Here is a 21,628-nt window from a genome sequence, read left to right as displayed (position 1 = left end):
ATTATTATTATTAATCTTGCCATACGTCTAGATTTTCCCGAACATTCAGCAAGAATCTGCCCAGACGACATTTTGCTTAGCGATTCCCAGTCGTATGGCAGCCCTAGAATAAGAAGGCAGCAAAAATGGATTTTGCAAGTCCTTGTGGTCATGAAAACACATATGCTTTGAGCCTGGAAGGATAAATACCTACTTACTTAATATGAATTTATTCATTTCATGAGATTACTCTACGGCTGGACTGTAATAGAAAAGTTAAGAAAGCCGGAGGGGACAAGGCTTATCAATTGAATGGCTGCTACCTGAAATCTTCCGTTTCCCCTCCCTTTTTTTTTTTTTTTTTTACCTCAGGAAGGTCTCCCCCCCAGCCTCCTTTTTACCTCCTCGGTGCCTCAGAGGAGACACATGGCAGAAGGCTGACTCCTCTATTCTTCTAGCAGATTAGAAGCCAAGCGATCAAATAAAACACATACAGTTTGCGGTTGTGGTTGTTTTCTGAGGCATGGAGAACAACAGCAGCAAAAATTAAACAAGGGTCCATAGTGGTGGTGGCATTTATCAAACAAATGGCTCCCACTTCAAATCCTCCTGCAAAAAACCCTGAGCCTCTTCTGTTTTCCCTCTTCCCCCCATTTTTTTACCTCAGGAACGTCAGCCCCCCAAAGTGTGGCTGCTCCAGTCTACATTTCCCCCTGAGTCCTTCAGAGGAGCCACAAGAGAGAGGGGAAACGATGGCTCCCCTCGGCATTTTCGGTCTCTGAAATGAGCCACGTCCCCTCACAAGGGCTGAAATGGCCTCAGATGTGCAGTGAAGAAGTCACAAAGAGTCCTATCGTGGTGGGAAGGACCCTCTGCCTCCCTGTGGGAAGCGGAAGCGGCCCTTTGGCTGTGGGGCTCAAGATGGCGGCTGGAATCCATTACTGTATGAAGGAAAGGCTCTGGGCCTCAGTGTGGTGTAGTGGTTAAGAGCGGTAGTCACGTAATCTGGGGAACCAGGTTCGCTTCCCTGCTCCTCCACCTGCAGCTGCTGGGTGACCTTGGGCCAGTCACACTTCTCTGAAGTCTCTCAGCCCCACTCACCTCACAGAGTGTTTGTTGTGGGGAAGGAAGGGGAAGGAGATTGTGAGCCGCTTTGAGACTCCTGGAGGGGAGTGAAAGGGGGGATATCAAATCCAAACTCTTCTTCTTCTTCTTCGTTTGGCACGGGGAAGAGAGAGATGTTCCCTAAGAGGCTGGTGTCTCTCCTTCTGGGGAAGTCAGAGAACTCCTCTAAAGGCCCATACATATCCCTCCAACATTTCTCCAATGAAAATAGAGATGTCCTATGCCATTATTATTATTATTATTATTATTATTATTATTATTATGCCTCTCCCATCTGACTGGGTTGCCCCAGCAGTTCTTGGTGGCTTCCAACATATATGCGGTAAGCATTCAACATCAACAAACTTCCCTATACAGAGCTGCCTGCAGATGTCTCCTAAATGTTGTCCAGCTCCTTATCTTCCTGGCTCAGGGGTTGCATAACTCCATAGCCATGAGCCACAAGAGATGGGCGTCAGAGATGCATGGAAGAAGGCACAGAGAGTCCCATAGTCCTGGGAAGAGCCTTTTGCCTCCGTGGGAAGCGGAAAGGGCCCTTTTGCTGTGGGCTCAAGATGGCCGCTGGAATCCACTGTAAAGGAAAGGCTCTGGACCTCAGCCATTTGCCACAGGGACTAGAGAGCTGTTTCCTCAAAGGCTCTTGTCTCTCCTTCAGTGGAAAACAGAGAACCGCTCTGAAGCCCCACAGCAATGTCACATGGAGAGGACTAGTGGCTCCAAGCCGTTGCTCTCCCGAGGAAAATGGCCGCCTGCTTCTCCCTCTCGCACAAGGGTTGTTCTTGAGTTGTTTAGCCGTGTCCGCCTCTTCGTGACTCCATGGACCAGAGCACGCCAGGCACTTCTGTCTTCCACTGCCTCCTGCAGTTTGGTCAAACTCATGTTGGTAGCTTCGAGAACACCGTCCCACCATCTTGTCCTCTGTCGTCCCCTTCTCCTTGTGCCCTCCATCTTTCCCAACATCAGGGTCTTTCCCAGGGAGTCTTCTCTTCTCATGAGGTGGCCAAAGTCTTGGAGCCTCAGCTTCAGGATCTGTCCTTCCAGTGAGCACGCAGGGCTGATTTCCTTCAGAATGGATAGGTTGGATCTTCTTGCAGTCCATGGGACTCTCCAGAGTCTCCTCCAGCACCAGAATTCAAAAGCATCCATTCTTCGGCGATCAGCCTTCTTTATGGTCCAGCTCTCACTTCCATCCATCACTACTGGGAAAACCAGAGCTTCAACTATACGGACCTTTGTTGGCAAGGTGGTGTCTCTGCTTTTCAAGTGTGTGGCAAAGGACTGCGCTGAGATGAGAACAGGCTGGAAAGGAAGGGCAGTGCTCTGCTCCTCATACCCTGAAGAGACAACTCCCAGAGACGGCCCTACCATTGGGCAGAGTGAACCAGAGGACGATGAGGGAAACTTGTGGTGGCCCCACAGCACCATTTCTTCTTTATTTGATAATAATTTTTATTAGTTTTCAGTTACAATAACCCAGTGCTTTTTCCCCCTGCGGGGATGCAGTGGTACGCATACCCCTAAACATTTTGTGAATCTAAGTTTGAGGAGCAGTATTTCAACATGAGTAGGAAAATGAGAGTACCCCTAAACATTTTTTTAGAAAAAAGCTCTGCAATAATCCAAGAATAACCTCATTATAAAAATGCCAATTTAGAATACAATTACTAATACCAATCCTTCAGGTACCAAATTATATAATTTAAATGCCCCCCCAAGTGTGCTAGAATTGATGGTTTGATGATTTACTTTATTTCTGCGTTCCAAAATCTTTTCAATTACACTCTGGTCAAAATAACAATCCCTTATATAACAACTGCAATATTCCACACATTAAATGGTTTATAAAACCACAGGTGGGGCACTCAAACTATATCCTCGCTCTTCCTGTGTGTGGCAATTATTCTGCTCCTCATACCCAGGAGTTGCTGTTTACCATTCTGGAAATCGGAATGGGGTGAAAAGGCATTTTCTCATCCCACTGGAATGGCGCCCCAGTTCTTCATCAAGACAGCCACCATCCTGTGTTACTGGAATCCCCCAAAAGGCAGACGCCTCCAGAGAAAAGACAAAACAATTTTCACAATACATAATTAAACTGCGGAACTCCCTCCCACAAGAGGCAGCGACGGCCGCCAATTTGGATGGCTCTGAAAGGCGATGAGGCAGTTTCGTGGAGGATAATAAGGCTATCAGTGGCTACTGGCCATGGAGTCTGCCTTCTCCTCCTCTGCATTCTGCCTCTGGGAAGAGCATTGCAGCTGCGCTCTGGTCCTGATTCTCAGAAGATGTGAGAAATAATATATTGTTGCCTTTTTGTTGTTTATGTTTTATCCAAACATTTATTTGAGCACACACATTTCATTAATCCATAGCTTGGCCATGTTTGCACAAGATGCTTCTAAGCACTTGTTTACCTTAACATTAGCAATTATTGATTCCCTTTTTATTCTTTATTTGCCTCTCATAAACAAACAGACAGACAGACAGACAGACAGGCAGGCAGACAGACATATGCCTGCTAGGCTACTGGGCATAGAAGCGAAGCTGATCGCTTAGGGTGATAAAATTAACCACAAGAACATTGCAAGGTACACATTGCAAGGTACGCAGGATGTAGCCAGCGGCTGTGAACATGAACATATCTACATACCTGTTGGTTAAGCACCTGTCTTTATCAGATAAGAAACTGACCTGACCTTATATGAAGGAACAGTCAGCGGTTAGGGCAGGCATAGGCAAACTCGGCTCTCCAGATGTTTTGGGACTACAACTCCCATCATCCCTGACCACTGGTCCTGTGAGCTAGGGATGATGGGAGTTGTAGTCCCAAAACATCTGTAGGGCCGAGTTTCCCTATACCTGAGCTAGGGGCATAGAAAACAGAACAGCTTGGGGTCAGCGGTACGTAATTTAAGACCACTCTGCAGTAAAGACGTTCTGCTGATGCTGCAATAAAACTATCTGCTGAGGGAGAAGCAGGCGGCCATTTTCCTCGGGAGAGCAACGGCTTGGAGCCACTAGTCCTCTCCATGGAACATTGCTGTGGGGCTTCAGAGCGGTTCTCTGTTTTCCACTGAAGGAGAGACAAGAGCCTTTGAGGAAACAGCTCTCTAGTCCCTGTGGCAAATGGCTGAGGCCCAGAGCCTTTCCTTTACAGTGGATTCCAGCGGCCATCTTGAGCCCACAGCAAAAGTTAAGGGGTGATATGATAGCCATGTTCAAATATATAAAAGGATGTCACATAGAGGAGGGAGAAAGGTTGTTTTCTGCTGCTCCAGAGAAGCGAACACGGAGCAATGGATCCAAACTACAAGAAAGCAGATTCCACCTAAACAGTAAGAGCTGTTCGACAGTGGAATTTGCTGCCAAGGAGTGTGGTGGAGTCTCCTCCTTTGGAGGTCTTTAAGCAGAGGCTTGACAACCATATGTCAGGAGTGCTCTGATGGTGTTTCCTGCTTGGCAGGGGGTTGGACTCGATGGCCCTTGTGGTCTCTTCCAACTCTATCATTCTATGATTCTATAATCTCATGAAATGAATAAATTAATATTAAGTAAGTAGGTATTTATCCTTCCAGGCTCAAAGCATATGTGTGTTCATGACCACAAGGACTTGCAAAATCCATTTTTGCTGCCTTCTTATTCTAGGGCTCCCCTACGACCGGGAATCGCTAAGCAAAATGTCGTCTGGGCAGATTCTTGCTGAATGTTCGGGAAAATCTAGACTTATGGCAAGAAGAAGAAGAAGAAGAAGAAGAAGAAGAAGAAGAAGAAGAAGAAAGCCCCCAGAGCTTTTCCAGATGTACAAACAAGAAACACCTCAACAACTTTGAACCCTTCTCCCACAAAAAAAGCAGTTCAACAGCACTGTCCAGATTTTCACTTTGGGGAATACGGCAACCCTAATTAATCCCCAAACCATGAGTTCATAATTTAGAAGTACCTGATCAGTCTCAGAGTGTGAGGCCAGCAGTATTTCCCAGGACGTGGGGTTTCCGATATTTTTTGAACTCTCTGCTTTCAGGAGACACTTTCCATACCGTCCCCAATTTTAGAGAACAACATAATTTCCCCTCAGAAACGAACAGCTGAGGAAATGCTTCCTTGGCAAGGCACCCCCTGTAATCAAAGGTGCCGAGCTGCCTGCCAGAGACTGAGCTGTTGTGTATCATTACTATTGCTTTTAAAGGTGTAGATCATGCCTGAGGAGCGCTAATGAGTGCACCGACTAATGAACAAGGGAAACTAGCCAGATGAGTAGGAGCCTCCAACTCCATTGGCAGAGCCCATGTCTTGCAAACAGAAGATCATCCCCCAGCAGCGTCTCCAGGTAGGACTGGGAGGACTGGAGACAAGGCTGACGTTGGGCTCCCATCCCCAAACACGCCACGACTCCTGCTTGAAAGGAAGAAAGGCGGATAAAATCATGATATGGAATTGTGAAAAGACTGACGACAAGAGGCAGGACTATGAGGATGTGGAAAATGCTTTGGAATTCAGACCGTGGGAAGTCAAAAAAAAAAACAAGATTACAATTTGGAAGACAATTGGACTTTTTATTTTAGTTTTTTATCTTTATTGGATTGGATTTGATATGTTAATTGGATGTTCTTATTGGAAAATTAATAAGCAATACATGAGCAAGGGAGCAGGTTCATAACTGAACAGAAGCTATGGAAATGTCCCGACAGTTGACCCGCACACCGGCGGGCTTTTAAGGATGATACTCGTAAAACAATTTTTCTGCTGTCTGTGCATCTGGGCAGCTTTGTCTGCTTCCAGCTGCAAAGGGGGCACCTGTTTCTCTGTGACGAGCCTGCGTCCTGCCTGCCACCCCTTTCTGACCCCTCATTCTGGTCAAACGCCTTCTCCCCAATTAACAGACCCTCCTACAGTCCTGCAGACTGAGCTGCCTTCCCAGGATCTCTGTAAAAATTCATCTCACGGTTTCATAGGGAATGCATCTCATCCTTCCCTTTGCCCTGGCCCAGCCGGCTAAAAACGGCCCCAGACGGGAGTCCTCAGTGGAAGATGTGCAGCTCTTGAGGGTTGCTCGGCGCAAATGGAGGGAAGATACACAGTCAGCAGAGCTAGAAGGAAAATTTGTAAGGAAAGAGTAATGTGGGACAGAGCAAAGATGAGGTGTGGGCGGCTACGGATGTCAGAAAAGATGGCATCCCTGTCATCGCGGAGACATGGCTGGCCTCCGAGATTATGATCCATCTCCTGGTTTGTTATTTCAGTTTCCAGCTGGGGGCTGTCCTGTAGGGTGGGGAACATCATCCCATATATGAAAACGAAAAGGAATGAAAATTGGTTCCATGTCTGGCATCATCGGCACCTTAAGGGTGACTCCCATGCTGACAGTGGACATCTTGGAGGAGTCTTGGAGAACCTGAAATGAGAACATTTTCAAGGATACTTTCAGAACGATGTGGATTCCCATCGAAGTAAGTGTTTAATGTTGTAGCTTGCCCTGGGACTCAAGGGAATGGGATGGGTGACAGGTTAAATAACAATTTTAAAAAGAACCTAAGAAGAGCTGGCTGGATCAGGCACAGGAAATCTCTTGTGATTTCCAGACCTTTTGTTCAGAAACATGCTGCCTCCAATCGTGGAGGGGAAAGCATAACCATGGTGGCTGGTAGCCAGCAATACCCCTCTCTTGCATGAATTTGTCCAAACCTCTTTGAAAGCCACCCAAATTGCTTGCCCTCGCCACCTCATGTGGGAACAAGTTCCACAGTGGGTGAAGAGGTACTACTTTCATTTTCCAAATCTTCCAATGTCCAGGAATTCTAGTCCATCTATTCAGCTTCTCCCTGCCCTGCCTAGTTTTATAAACTTCCATCATGTGCCTCGTACTCACCCTTTTTCTAAACTGAACAGTTCCAAACGCTGCACCCTTCCTTCATACAGGACTTGCCCTTTCATCCAAGAAAGGCTCAGTGTGGCTGGAACAAGGCATCCCCACCCAGAATGAGCATCAGCAGTGCAGTTGAAATGCAAAATGGGCAAAGGTGACAATGGCCAGAGCAGCTTTCTCCGGAAAGTGCGGAAACTGGTGGAAAGCTGGCGGAAAAGCCATACATTGTGCGCCCTTTTATACGGTTTCTCATGAGAGTTCAAGCCAACAATTTGGCGTGGTGCCACTAATTTGGCTAAGTATGCCGCACCTCCATTTCCTCTAGATTTCCCTGGATGTTCCAAGCCACCTTCCCACATTCAGCATTACATTCAGAAGTCAGGGAGCTCCTTTCAATGCATCTGACCATGGGTTCATCTAGCAGAGGGTTGTCCCTTGATCAGGAATGGGGAACGCTTTGAATCTGAACTACAAATCTCAGCAGCTGCAGGAAGCAGAGGAGACGAGGGCTGTAGTTTGGCCATGTCTGGAGGGCCAGAGGTTCCCCACCTCTCTTCACCAGAAAGAAGGACTCCCTTTCCAGGGTTTCAGGGGAGCAGCTGGCTCTGCCAGACCTGCCTCATGCAAGAAAGGGTCAGTGGGGCTGGAACAAGGCAGCCCTGCATAGAGTGAGCCTCAAAAACCCAGTTCAGCTGCTCCGTGGGCAGCAGGTGTGACCATGGCCAGAGCAGCTTTCTCCAGAAAGACAGGGAACAGGGACACTAGGCAAGGTTTTGCAAAACCACTCAGGACCACGGCTGCTATCTTCTTTTCCTAGCTGGCTCCAACCATGAAAGTACCCAGTTTCGCATTTCTAAAAGCCCCAATACAACTCTAGGTTAAAATTTTCTGTTGAGCCCAAAACAATCCCAGTAACACAACTCCTAGGATGTAGAGATTTGAGTTCTTCTTCCCAAAACTGCTTCTTGTCTCTCAATTGACAGCTAATTGAGTCAAACCAAATTTCAAAAAGATCTCTGTTCCATAATCAAACAGTTCCTTCCTTCTCTCCTCTAAGAAGTGATTTAATTAAAGACGACTTACCAAGTGATGGAGAAACCGAGTGACAGGAGAGAGGAGATGTTTCAAGGCACTGGTGGAAAAGCCTTTTATACAGTTTCTCTCTGGACTGTTTGGGCAACAGTTTGGAATGGCGTCACTAATTTGGCATGGGGTCACTAATTTGGCTAAGTATAATCTTTTGTTGGAAGCCGCTCAGAGTGGCTGGGGAAACGCAGCCTGATTGGTGGGGTATAAATAAATTATTATTATTATTATTCTTGTTGTTGTTGTTTTTGTTAGGCACTCTAGATCTTTAAGCTGTCTCCTGTGGGAGGGAGTTCCGCAGTTTAATTACATATTGTGAAAATTGTTTTTTCTTTTCTCTGGAGGGGAATTCCAGTAACACACGGTGGTGGCTGTCTTGATTAAGAACTGGGGTAGCATTCCAGTGGGATGAGAAAATGCCATTTTGCCCCACGCCGATTTCCATAATGGTAAAGAGCAACTCCTGGGTATGAGGAGCAGAGCGCTGCCCTTCCTCTTCACCCTCTCATCTCAGCGCAGTCCTTTGCCACACACCAACCCTTGTGAGAGAAGCAGGCAGCCATTTTCCTCGGGAGAGCAACGGCTTGGAGCCACTAGTCCTCTCCATGGAACATTGCTGTGGGGCTTCTGAGCGGTTCTCTGTTTTCCACTGAAGGAGAGACAAGAGTCTTTTAGGAAACGGCTCTCTAGTCCCTTTGGCAAATGGCTGAGGCCCAGAGCCTTTCCTTTATAGTGGATTTCAGTGGCCATCTTCAGCCCCACAGCAAAAGGGCCGCTTCCCACCATCTCATCCTCTGTCGTCCCCTTCTCCTTGCGCCCTCCATCTTTCCCCACATCAGGATCTTTCCCAGGGAGTCTTCTCTTCTCATGAAGTGGCCAAAGTATTGGAGCCTCAGCTTCACAATCTGTCCTTCCAGTGAGCACTCAGGGCTGATTTCCTTCAGAATGGAGAGGTTTGATCTTCTTGCAGTCCATGGGACTCTCCAGAGTCTCCTCCAGCACCAGAATTCAAAAGCATCCATTCTTCGGCGATCAGCCTTCTTTATGGTCCAGCTCTCACTTCCATCCATCACTACTGGGAAAACCAGAGCTTGAACTATACGGACCTTTGTTGGCAAGGTGGTGTCTCTGCTTTTCAAGTGTGTGGCAAAGGACTGCGCTGAGATGAGAACAGGCTGGAAAGGAAGGGCAGTGCTCTGCTCCTCATACCCTGAAGAGACAACTCCCAGAGACGGCCCTACCATTGGGCAGAGTGAACCAGAGGACGATGGGGGAAACTTGTGGTGGCCCCACAGCACCATTTCTTCTTTATTTGATAATAATTTTTATTAGTTTTCAATTACAATAACCCAGTGCTTTTTTTCCCTGCGGGGATGCAGTGGTACGCATACCCCTAAACATTTGGTGAATCTAAGTTTGGCCTCATTGAGGAGCAGTATTTCAACATGAGTAGGAAAATGAGAGTACCCCTAAACATTTTTTTTTTAGAAAAAAGCTCTGCAATAATCCAAGAATAACCTCATTATAAAAATGCCAATTTAGAATACAATTACTAATACCAATCCTTCAGGTACCAAATTATATAATTTAAATGCCCCCCCAAGTGTGCTAGAATTGATGGTTTGATGATTTACTTTATTTCTGCGTTCCAAAATCTTTTCAATTACACTCTGGTCAAAATAACAATCCCTTATATAACAACTGCAATATTCCACACATTAAATGGTTTATAAAACCACAGGTGGGGCACTCAAACTATATCCTCGCTCTTCCTGTGTGTGGCAATTATTCTGCTCCTCATACCCAGGAGTTGCTGTTTACCATTCTGGAAATCGGAATGGGGTGAAAAGGCATTTTCTCATCCCACTGGAATGCCGCCCCAGTTCTTAATCAAGACAGCCACCATCCTGTGTTACTCGAATCCCCCAAAAGGCAGACGCCTCCAGAGAAAAGACAAAACAATTTTCACAATACATAATTAAACTGCGGAACTCCCTCCCACAAGAGGCAGCGACGGCCGCCAATTTGGATGGCTCTGAAAGGCGATGAGGCAGTTTCATGGAGGATAAAAAGGCTATCAGTGGCTACTGGCCATGGAGTCTGCCTTCTCCTCCTCTGCATTATGCCTCTGGGAAGAGCATTGCTGCTGCGCTCTGGTCCTGCTTCTCAGAAGATGTGAGAAATAATATCTTGTTGCCTTTTTGTAGTTTATGTTTTATTCATACATTTATGTGAGCCCACACATTTCATTAATCCATAGCTTGGCCATGTTTGCACAAGATGCTTCTAAGCAATTGTTTACCTTAACATTAGCAATTATTGATTCCCTTTTTATTCTTTATTTGCCTCTCATAAACAAACAAACAGACAGACAGACAGACAGACAGGCAGGCAGACAGACATATGCCTGCTAGGCTACTGGGCATAGAAGCGAAGCTGATCGCTTAGGGTGATAAAATTAACCACAAGAACATTGCAAGGTACACATTGCAAGGTACGCAGGATGTAGCTAGCAGCTGTGAACATGAACATATCTACATACCTGTTGGTTAAGCACCTGTCTCTATCAGATAAGAAACGGACTTGACCTTATATGAAGGAACAGTCAGCGGTTAGGGCAGGCATAGGCAAACTTGGCTCTCCAGATGTTTTGGGACTGCAACTCCCATCATCCCTGACCACTGGTCCTGTGAGCTAGGGGTGATGGGAGTTGTAGTCCCAAAACATCTGTAGGGCCGAGTTTCCCTATACCTGAGTTAGGGGCATAGAAAACAGAACAGCTTGGGGTCAGCGGTACGTAATTTAAGACCACTCTGCAGTAAAGACGTTCTGCTGATGCTGCAATAAAACTATCTGCTGAGGGAGAAGCAGGCGGCCATTTTCCTCGGGAGAGTAACGGCTTGGAGCCACTAGTCCTCTCCATGTGACATTGCTGTGGGGCTTCAGAGCGGTTCTCTGTTTCCCACTGAAGGAGAGACAAGAGCCTTTGAGGAAACAGCTCTCTAGTCCCTGTGGCAAACGGCTGAGGTCCAGAGCCTTTCCTTTACAGTGGATTCCAGCGGCCATCTTGAGCCCACAGCAAAAGGGCCGTTTCCGTTTCCCACAGAGGCAAAAGGCTCTTCCCAGGACTATGGGACTCTCTGTGCCTTCTTCCATGCATCTCTTACGCCCATCTCTTGTGGCTCATGGCTATGGAGTTATGCAACCCCTGAGCCAGGAAGATAAGGAACTGTACAACATTTAGGAGACATCTGCAGGCAGCTCTGTATAGGGAAGTTTTTAAATGTTGAATGCTTACCGCATATATGTTGGAAGCCACCAAGAACTGCTGGGGCAACCCAGTCAGATGGGAGAGGCATGATAACAATAATAATAATAACAATAATAATAATGGCATAGGACATCTCTATTTTCATTGGAGAAATGTTGGAGGGTATGTATGGGCCTCTTCTGTCAACATTTCTCTTGGTTTACATATACTGGTACAAAGGCTCAGAAAAAGCAGGGGGGGCTGATGGTGAACCTCTCCTGGATTGTTGCCAAGTCCTCCCAGACCTTAATGCTTTGTCAGCAGTTGACCGGTCTGTTTTTCCTCTTCCATTTACCATAACACTTAAAAGATCAAGGTCAGTCCCAGAGTCTCACAATTTTTAACTTGCAGCTGGAAATTCCCCTAGTCCAGCTCTTGTAAAGCAACCGGTTTCAAAGGCTTCCACTAGGGGGAAACAGTTTCTATTTGCAATAGTCAATAGTATCCTCTTTTAAACGATCCGAAAATTAGTTTCAAGTTAGTTTCAATTTTCAGTTACTTTTACTCCTTTTTAAAGCAGCCGGAAACAGTAGAAACAATGTATTTCTCTTGTTTAACTAGCTGTCAATGAACGTTCCACAATATGTCAGTCCTCCTAGCAGCCCGTTTCCAGGGTCAGAGCAGCGGGGTTTTAGATCTCTTCGCTCTCTCCTGCAGGAATATCCAGTCTACAACTCCCCCCCCTTCTCCTGCCTACAAAGGGGGGTTTTGTTCTTTACCAGTGGAAATTTAATCTTTTACAAAAGACTTTCCAGGACTCCAGCTTGCAGCTTCATTGCCTATTTACAAAAGGGGGAGGCGGACTTCCTGTTTTGAACCTCCCCGCTTCGATACCAAATTATACTTTTAGAAATCCAATTCTCCCGTTTCAGCTCTACTCACGGGTAATTACTTTAAGGTCAAATTGTCCACAGGAAAAAGTCAGCGCTCTCCGGCAACGGCTGTGCGGCTTCGCTCCGTGGAAGAAGCAGACGATGCGAAGCACCGCGCCACTCACGCCACGTCGCGCCGGAGACCCGAAAACCGGTTTCCCCGCGAGTAGGGGAGACGCAGAAGGTGCCCGCCGAATCCCACGTTCATAGGCTTCTCCCGCCTGTGATTTTTACGGGTCTCCACGTTCGCCGTGGCGGCCAGACCCAATTTTTCCACGGGGCAAATTCCCCCCGGTCAGAGGAATTCCGCCATTGCCTATGGCGCCAACCCGGAAGACCTCAAGGACATCCTCTTTAAGGGATCTGGTGTGTGGATCCTGTCCAATGCCTGTCCCCCCCCTCACAGTGCTACAATTCCCAGCACCCTTAAAGATCTACAGTGCCTAATAATAATAATAATTTATTTATACCCCACCCATCAGACTGGGTTTCCCCAGCCACTCTGAGCGGCTTCCAACAAAAGATTAAAATACAATAATTCATCAAATATTAAAGCCTTCCCTAAACAGAATTCTATGAAGAGGGAAAAGTGTTTTAAATGTGTTTCAACAATGAAGTTTGTCTGTAGCCATGATGCTCCACATGTGATGCTTCAAAAGCAAGAAGGCTTAAGGAAAAAACCCAAATCCCATAAAGAGGAGCACGAAGAACTTCCAAGATGAAGCTGAGCCAAAAGAAAGCAAAGCAGTTTCCTGAGCCAAGACGTCGCCTGACATGAAAGAGAGCATCTTACAATTGGGTTACAGGGTCTGGGAGGGTCGCCAGGGGCATTCTGGTAAAGTCTAGACTTGACTGGGGTGGAGTATACTTAGCCAAATTAGTGACGCCATGTTGCCCGAAACCGTATAAAAGGCTTTTCCACCAGTGCCTTGAAACATCTCCTCTCTTCCGCCACTCGGCTTCTCCATCACTTGGTAAGTTGTCTTGAACTGGATCACTTCTTAGAGGAGAGAAGGAAGGAACTGTTTGATGATGGAACAGAGATCTTTTTGAAATTTGGTTTGACTCAATTAGCTGTCAAGACAAGAAGCAGTTTGGGGAAGAAGAACGCAAATCTCCACATCCTAGGAGTTGTGCTACTGGGATTGTTTTGGGCTCAACAGAAAATTTTAACCTAGAGTTGTATTGGGGCTTTTAGAAATGCGAAACTGGGTACTTTCATGGTTGGAGCCAGCTAGGAAAGCAGATAGTAAAAGGCAAAAGATTTATACGATCTGAAGAGAAACCAGAGTATCATTTCCCCTCTCTCTTGTGGCTCCTCTGAAGGACGGAGGGGGAAATGTAGACTGGAGCAGCCACACTTTTGGGGGCTCACATTCCTGAGGTGAAAAAATGGGGGGAAGAGGGAAAACAGAAGAGGCTCAGGGTTTTTTGCAGGAGGATTTGAAGTGGGAGCCATTTCTTTGATAAATGCCACCACCACTATGGACCCTTGTTTAATTTTTGCTGCTGTTGCTCTCCACGCCTCAGAAAACAACCACAACCGCAAACTGTATGTGTTTTATTTGATCGCTTGGCTTCTAATCTGCTAGAAGAATAGAGGAGTCAGCCTTCTGCCATGTGTCTGCTCTGAGGCACCGAGGAGGTAAAAAGGAGGCTGGGGGGGAGACCTTCCTGAGGTAAAAAAAAAAAGGGAGGGGAAACGGAAGATTTCAGGTAGCAGCCATTCGCTTGATAACCCTTGTCCCCTCCGGCTTTATTGCCTTTTCTATTACAATCCAGCAGTAGAGTAATCTCATGAAAGGAAGAAATTCATATTAAGTAAGTAGGTATTTATCCTTCCAGGCTCAAAGCATATGTGTTTTCACACACACACACACATAATTCCGTTTATTGTGAGGACCATGCCTGTACACAAACATCAACACAACAATAGTTAAAAATATTAAAATTCATTACATACTATGCCAACAAAACCTTCATCCCACAAAATAGAAAGAGAGGGAAAACAAGGAACGAGTTAAACAGACGATGAAGGGGTCTTTACATTGTCATCCATAAATCTTTCCCTGGCTTTCATGGCCTTCATCACAAAAACCGCCAACACATGGGTAATACGTGGGTTTGCATCAACTAACAAGAATTTTACTCTATCTTCAGGATTAGTTATAGAGTTGGGTACAATTTGCAGCAATGCGTCTCTAAAGCCCGAGTAGATGGGGCAATAGAGGAGGTAATGTGTAAGATCCTCTTTAGTTTTCATAAGGCAAGGGCATAAGCGATGTTCTACTGGGGTTTTTGTGAATCTACCGGTCAGATATGCCGTTGGCAATGTTTGAGACCGTGCCATAGTGAAAGCTCTCCAAAGGGTGGGATCAGTGATCTCCACCAAGTAGTTGGCACAGATTTTGACTGCTTTTACTCGGGGAAACTAGTAGGAAAACCCAGAGTTTTTTTATCTTTGTGGAGTCCAAAAAGGCGTCTTTTTCAAAGATCCATTCCCGAACTTTATCAGGGCTCCACAATTTGTGGGTATTAAACTCAGGTAGATTGTATCTGGATAGGATATCTAGTAGGTTTTTACGCCAAGTGGTATTATTTTGTAATGATACAAAGGCTTGTTTAGCCAATAAGGTGTTCGGGGCATCTATAAGGTTGGTGAAAAAACGCAGGAATCTGAAGTGGGCCCTGGCAGACCCAGAAGGTAATCCTACTTCCACTCTTAGGAGAGCTGCCGGAGTACTATGAGGGAGGCCTAGAATTCTTCTGAGATAAAAAATTTGGAAGATTTCAAGCCGTTCTAACAGCTTCTGGTTCCATCCCCAGAGTTCTACTCCGTATAACATCTGGGGAATCACTTTTCCAACAAAAGCTTTTAGTGCCGGGATCACCAGTTGCCCTCCCCTCGAGTAAAAAAAGCTGAGCAGAGCACCGATTGTCCTGCGTGTTAGAAGGGCTACAGTCTTGAAGTGGGCAAGCCAGCTAGATGTGGCTTGGAAAGTGATACCAAGATATTTAAAAAAAAGACACTGTTCCATTTTGTGTTCATCTAAAGACCATCTAAATGTGTGGCGAGCTCTAGTAAATACCACAATTTTTGTTTTGTCATAATTTATCTTTAGAGAGTTTTGGGAACAATAAGCTGCGAGCCCCTCCAGCATGCTGTGTAGGCCCCTTCGAGTGAGTGCCATGACAGCCATGTCATCCGCATATAGCAATATATTCAGGTGTTTGCCTTCCAGGGCAGGAGCTGATGACTTATACTTTGCCATATGTTGGACAATGTCATTTATATAGAAATTAAAGAGGAACGGCGCTAACAAACAGCCCTGTTTAACCCCTTTCCCCAGTGGCAGTGGGTCAGTATAGTTGCCTGACATCCCAGTTCTGATTTTAACTGTGGTGTCTGAATGTAACTCTCTAAGTATTTTGAGAAGTCGTCTCTCAATATCTGTTTCATATAGTTTTTGCCATAATTTGTCCCTACAGATTAAATCAAAAGCGGATGTGAGATCTACAAAAGCCACAAAAAGTTTGCTCTTATGTACCTTTGTATACTTATCTATCATTGTCTGTAGTACCAAACAATGGCCTGTTGTCCTATGGCCCTTTCTAAACCCTGCCTGTTCCGGATTAAGCAGGTTAGAGTGGTCAGCCCAGTCAAGCAGTTTATTTAGCAGGTATCGGGTATAAAGTTTATACACAATGTCCAGGAGACTTATGGGGCGATAGTTCGAGGGGTCTTGGGGGTCTCCCTTCTTATAGGTGGGGGCTACCAGGCTCAGTTTCCAGTTTCCTGGGATTTTGCATGTATCATTTATTACCGTAAAAAGTTGGGGCAAAATAGCAGCCCACCACTGGGCATTTAGTTTAAGCACCTCAGGAGGAATCATATCTTCACCGAGAGCTTTGCCATTCTTGAGTGTTTTAATTAGCTGTAAACATTCTGATTCGGTAACAGGATCCCAGCCCATTAATAGATCATTTTTAAGAGGAGGAAACTGGCTCGGTATAGCAATGTTTGGAGCTGTATATAGCCGGGAAAAATGTTGGACTCGATGGCCCTTGTGGTCTCTTCCAACTCTATGATTCTATGATTCTATAATCTCATGAAATGAATAAATTAATATTAAGTAAGTAGGTATTTATCCTTCCAGGCTCAAAGCATATGTGTTTTCATGACCACAAGGACTTGCAAAATCCATTTTTGCTGCCTTCTTATTCTAGGGCTGCCATACGGTGGGGAATCGCTAAGCAAAATGTCGTCTGGGCAGATTCTTGCTGAATGTTCGGGAAAATCTAGACGTATGGCAAGTTTAATAATAATAATAAAGCCCCCAGAGCTTTTCCAGATGTTCAAACAAAACAAACAAGAAACACCTCAACAACTTTGAAACTCCCCACAAAACAAGCAGCTCAACAGCTCTGTCCAGATTTTCACTTTGGGGAATACGGCAACCCTAATTAATCCCCAAACCATGAGTTGATAATTTAGAATTACCTGATCAGTCTCAGAGTGTGAGGCCAGCAGTATTTCCCAGGACGTGGGGTTTCCGATATTTTTTGAACTGTCTGCTTTCAGGAGACACTTTCCATACCGACCCCAATTTTAGAGAACAACATAATTTCCCCTCAGAAACGAACAGCTGAGGAAATGCTTCCTTGGCAAGGCACCCCCTGTAATCAAAGGTGCCAAGCTGCCTGCCAGAGACTGAGCTGTTATGTATCATTACTATTGCTTTTAAAGGTGTAGATCATGCCTGAGGAGCGCTAATGAGTGCACCGACTAATGAACAAGGGAAACCAGCCAGATGAGTAGGAGCCTCCAACTCCATTGGCAGAGCGCATGTCTTGCAAACAGAAGATCATCCCCCAGCAGCCTTGTCTCCAGGTCGGACTGGGAGGACTGGAGACAAGGCTGACGTTGGGCTCCCATCCCCAAACACGCCACGACTCTTGCTTGAAAGGAAGAAAGGCGGATAAAATCATGATATGGAATTGTGAAAAGACTGACGACAAGAGGCAGGACTATGAGGATGTGGAAAATGCTTTGGAATTCAGACCGTGGGAAGTCAAAAAAAACAAGATTACAATTTGGAAGACAATTGGACTTTTTTATTTTAGTTTTTTATCTTTATTGGATTGGATTTGATATGTTAATTGGATGTTCTTATTGGAAAATTAATAAACGCTTTTTAAAAGAAGAGGAAGGAAGGAAGAAAAGCATCTTTATTCAGGCTATTGGCGCAAGCTTAGAAGTCAATCCATGAGCAAGGGAGCAGGTTCATAACTGAACAGAAGCGATGGAAATGTCCTGACAGTTGACACGCACACCGGCGGGCTTTTAAGGATGATACTCGCAAAACAATTTTTCTGCTGTCTGTGCATCTGGGCAGCTTTGTCTGATTCCAGCTGCAAAGGGGGCACCTGTTTCTCCGTGACAAGCCTGCGTCCTGCCTGCCACCCCTTTCTGACCCCTCATTCTGGTCAAACGCCTTCTCCCCAATTAACAGACCCTCCTACAGTCCTGCAGACTGAGCTGCCTTCCCAGGATCTCTGTAAAAATTCATCTCACGGTTGCATAGGGAATGCATCTCATCCTTCCCTTTGCCCTGGCCCAGCCGGCTAAAAACGGCCCCAGACGGGAATCCTCAGTGGAAGATGTTTGGCGCAAATGGAGGGAAGATACACAGTCAGCAGAGCTAGAAGGAAAATTTGTAAGGAAAGAGTCATGTGGGACAGAGCAAAGATGAGGTGTGGGCGGCTACGGATGTCAGAAAAGATGGCATCCCTGTCATCGCGGAGACATGGCTGGCCTCCGAGATTACGAACCATCTCCAGGTTTGTTATTTCAGTTTCCAGCTGGGGGCTTTCCTGTAGGGTGGGGAACGTCGGCTATTCTACGATCAATATTCTGAGTGACATTACAGTGACTGACATTATGACTTCATCAGTCGATATTCTGACTAACATTAGGGCGTCAGCAGCTGATATTGCAAAACGAAAAGGAGAGAAAATTTGTCCCATGTCTGGCATCATCGGCGCCTTGAGGGTGACTCCCATGCTGACAGTGGACATCTTGGAGGAGTGTTGGAGAACCTGAAATGAGAACATTTTCAAGGATACTTTCAGAAAGATGTGGATTCCCAAAGAAATAAGTGTTTAATGTTGTAGCCTGCCCTGGGACGCAAGGGAAAGGGATGGGTGACAGGTTAAACAACAATTTTAAAAAGAACCTAAGAAGAGCTGGCTGGATCAGGCACAGGAAATCTCTTGTGATTTCCGGAACTTTTGTTGAGAAACATGCTGCCTCCAATCGTGGAGGGGAAAGCATAACCATGGTGGCTGGTAGCCAGCAATACCCCTTCCCACATTCAGCATTACATTCAGAAGACAGGGAACTCCTTTTAATGTGTCCGACCTTCTAGCAGAGGGTCGTCCCTAGAGCAGGAATGGGGAACGGTTTGAATCTGAACTACAAATCTCAGCAGCTGAAGGAAGCAGGGAAGAAGAAGACTTTGGATTTGATATCCCACCTTTCACTCCCTTTAAGGAGTCTCAAAGCGGCTCCTTTCCCTTCCTCCCCCACAACAAACACTCTGTGAGGTGAGTGGGGCTGAGAGATGTCAAAGAAGTGTGACTGGCCCAAGGTCACCCAGCAGCTGCAGGTGGAGGAGCAGGGAAGCGAACCTGGTTCCCCATATTACGTGACTACCGCTCTTAACCACTACACCACACTGGCTCTGGAAGATGATGGTTGTAGTTTGGCCATGTCTGGAGGGCCACAGGTTCCCCACCTCTCTTCACCAGAAAGAAGGATGCCCTTTCCAGGGTTTCAGGGGAGCACCTGGCTCTGCCAGACCTGCCTCATGCAAGAAAGGGTCAGTGGGGTTGGAACAAGGCAGCCCTGCATAGAGTGAGCCTCAAAAACCCAGTTCGGTTGCTACATGGGCAGCAGGTGTGACCATGGCCAGAGCAGCTTTCTCCAGAAAGACAGGGAACAGGGACACTAGGCAAGGTTTTGCAAAACCACTCAGGACCACGGCTGCTATCTGCTTTTCTTAGCTGGCTCCAACCATGAAAGTACCCAGTTTCGCATTTCTAAAAGCCCCAATACAACTCTAGGTTAAAATTTTCTGTTGAGCCCAAAACAATCCCAGTAACACAACTTCTAGGATGTGGAGATTTGAGTTCTTCTTCCCAAAACTGCTTCTTGTCTTGACAGCTAATTGAGTCAAACCAAATTTCAAAAAGATCTCTGTTCCATAATCAAACAGTTCCTTCCTTCTCTCCTCTAAGAAGCGATTCAGTTCAAGACAACTTACCAAGTGATGGAGAAGCCGAGTGGCGGAAGAGAGGAGATGTTTCAAGGCACTGGTGGAAAAGCCTTTTATACGGTTTCTCTCTGGACTTTTCGGGCAACATGGCGTCACTAATTTGGCTAAGTATACCCCACCCCAGTCAAGTCTAGACTTTACCAGAATGCTCCTGGCCTCCCTCCCTGACCCTGTAACCCAATTGTAAGATGCTATCTTTCATGTCAGGCGACGTCTTGGCTCAGGAAACTGCTTTGCTTTCTTTTGGATCAGCTTCATCTTGGAAGTTCTTCGTGTTCCTCTTTATGGGATTTGGGTTTTTTTCTTAAGCCTTCATGCTTCTGAAGCATCACATGTGGAGCATCACGGCTACAGACAAACTTCATTGTTGAAACCCATTTAAAGCACTTTTCCCTCTTCATAGAATTCAGTTTAGGGAAGGCTTTAATATTTGATGAATTATTGTATTTTAATCTTTTGTTGGAAGCCGCTCAGAGTGGCTGGGGAAACCCAGTCTGATGGGTGGGGTATAAATAAATTATTGTTATTATTGTTATTATTATTATTATTATTATTATTATTATTATTAGGCACTGTAGATCTTTAAGGGCGCCTGGAATTGTAGCACTGTGAGGGGGGGACAGGCATTGGACAGGATCACACACACCAGATCCCTTAAAGAGGATGTCCTTAATGAGGAGGGGCAGGCAGAGCCTACAACCTCCCCTCCATCTAAACAAAGGCTTACCTGCATTTCCCAGCAGCGGGTACCCAGAGGCAGAATGCGGAGGAGGGAGAAGGAAGGCTCCATGGCCAGTAGCCATTGGTAGCCTTATTATCCTCCACGAAACTGCCTCATCGCCTTTCAGAGCCATCCAAATTGGTGGCCATCGCTGTCTCCTGCGGGAGGGAGTTCCGCAGTTTAATTATGTATTATAAAAATTGTTTTCTCTTTTCTCTGGAGGCGTCTGCCTTTTGGGGGATTCCAGTAACACAGGATGGGGGCTGTCTTGATGAAGAACTGGGGCGGCATTCCAGTGGGATGAGAAAATGCCTTTTCACCCCATTCTGATTTCCAGAATGGTAAACAGCAACTCCTGGGTATGAGGAGCAGCATAATTGCCACACACAGGAAGAGCGAGGATATAGTTTGAGTGCCCCACCTGTGGTTTTATAAACCATTTACTGTGTGGAATATTGCAGTTGTTATATAAGGGATTGTTATTTTGACCAGAGTGTAATTGAAAAGATTTTGGAACGCAGAAATAAAGTAAATCATCAAACCATCAATTCTAGCACACCGGGGGGGGGGCATTTAAATGATATAATTTGGTACCTGAAGGATTGGCATTAGTAATTGTATTCTAAATTGGCATTTTTATAATGAGGTTATTCTTGGATTATTGCACAGCTTTTTTCTAAAAAAAATGTTTAGGGGTACTCTCATTTTCCTACTCATGTTGAAATACTGCTCCTCAATGAGGCCAAACTTAGATTCACAAAATGTTTAGCGGAATGCGTACCACTGCATCCTTGCGGGGGAAAACAGCACTGGGTTATTGTAATTGAAAACTAATAAAAATTATTATCCAATAAAGAAGAAATGGTGCTGTGGGACCACCACAAGTTTCCCCCATCGTCCTCTGGTTCACTCTGCCCAATGGTAGGGCCGGCTCTGGGAGTTGTCTCTTCAGGGTATGAGGAGCAGAGCACTGCCCTTCCTTTCCACCCTGTTCTCATCTCAGCGCAGTCCTTTGCCACACACTTAAAAAGCAGAGACACCACCTTGCCAACAAAGGTCCGTATAGTTCAAGCTCTGGTTTTCCCAGTAGTGATGGATGGAAGTGAGAGCTGGACCATAAAGAAGGCTGATCGCCGAAGAATGGATGCTTTTGAATTTTGGTGCTGGAGGAGACTCTTGAGAGTCCCATGGACTGCAAGAAGATCAAACCTCTCCATTCTGAAGGAAACCAGCCCTGAGTGCTCACTGGAAGGACAGATCCTGAAGCTGAGGCTCCAAGACTTTGGCCACCTCATGAGAAGAGAAGAATCCCTGGGAAAGACCCTGATGTTGGGA

At 45.9% G+C, this 21,628-nt stretch overlaps 2 long non-coding RNA genes across 2 annotated transcripts in view; one reads left to right on the top strand and one right to left on the bottom strand.

Moving 5' to 3' along the window:
* Window positions 1-21,628, bottom strand: part of LOC309520737 — an 81,394-nt gene that overhangs the window by 43,429 nt on the left and 16,337 nt on the right. The gene's annotated exons all lie outside the window — the stretch shown is intronic.
* Window positions 13,289-17,439, top strand: LOC309520800. Its single transcript, XR_014214434.1, has 2 exons — window positions 13,289-13,619; window positions 16,983-17,439. It is a non-coding gene; the product is annotated as an uncharacterized lncRNA (long non-coding RNA).

This window comes from Podarcis vaucheri, assembly GCF_965113315.1.
Source record: "Podarcis vaucheri genome assembly, chromosome: 16".
Lineage (NCBI taxonomy): Eukaryota > Metazoa > Chordata > Lepidosauria > Squamata > Lacertidae > Podarcis > Podarcis vaucheri.
Note: the sequence above shows the minus strand (reverse complement) of the source record. Positions and strands in the feature narration are given on the sequence as shown.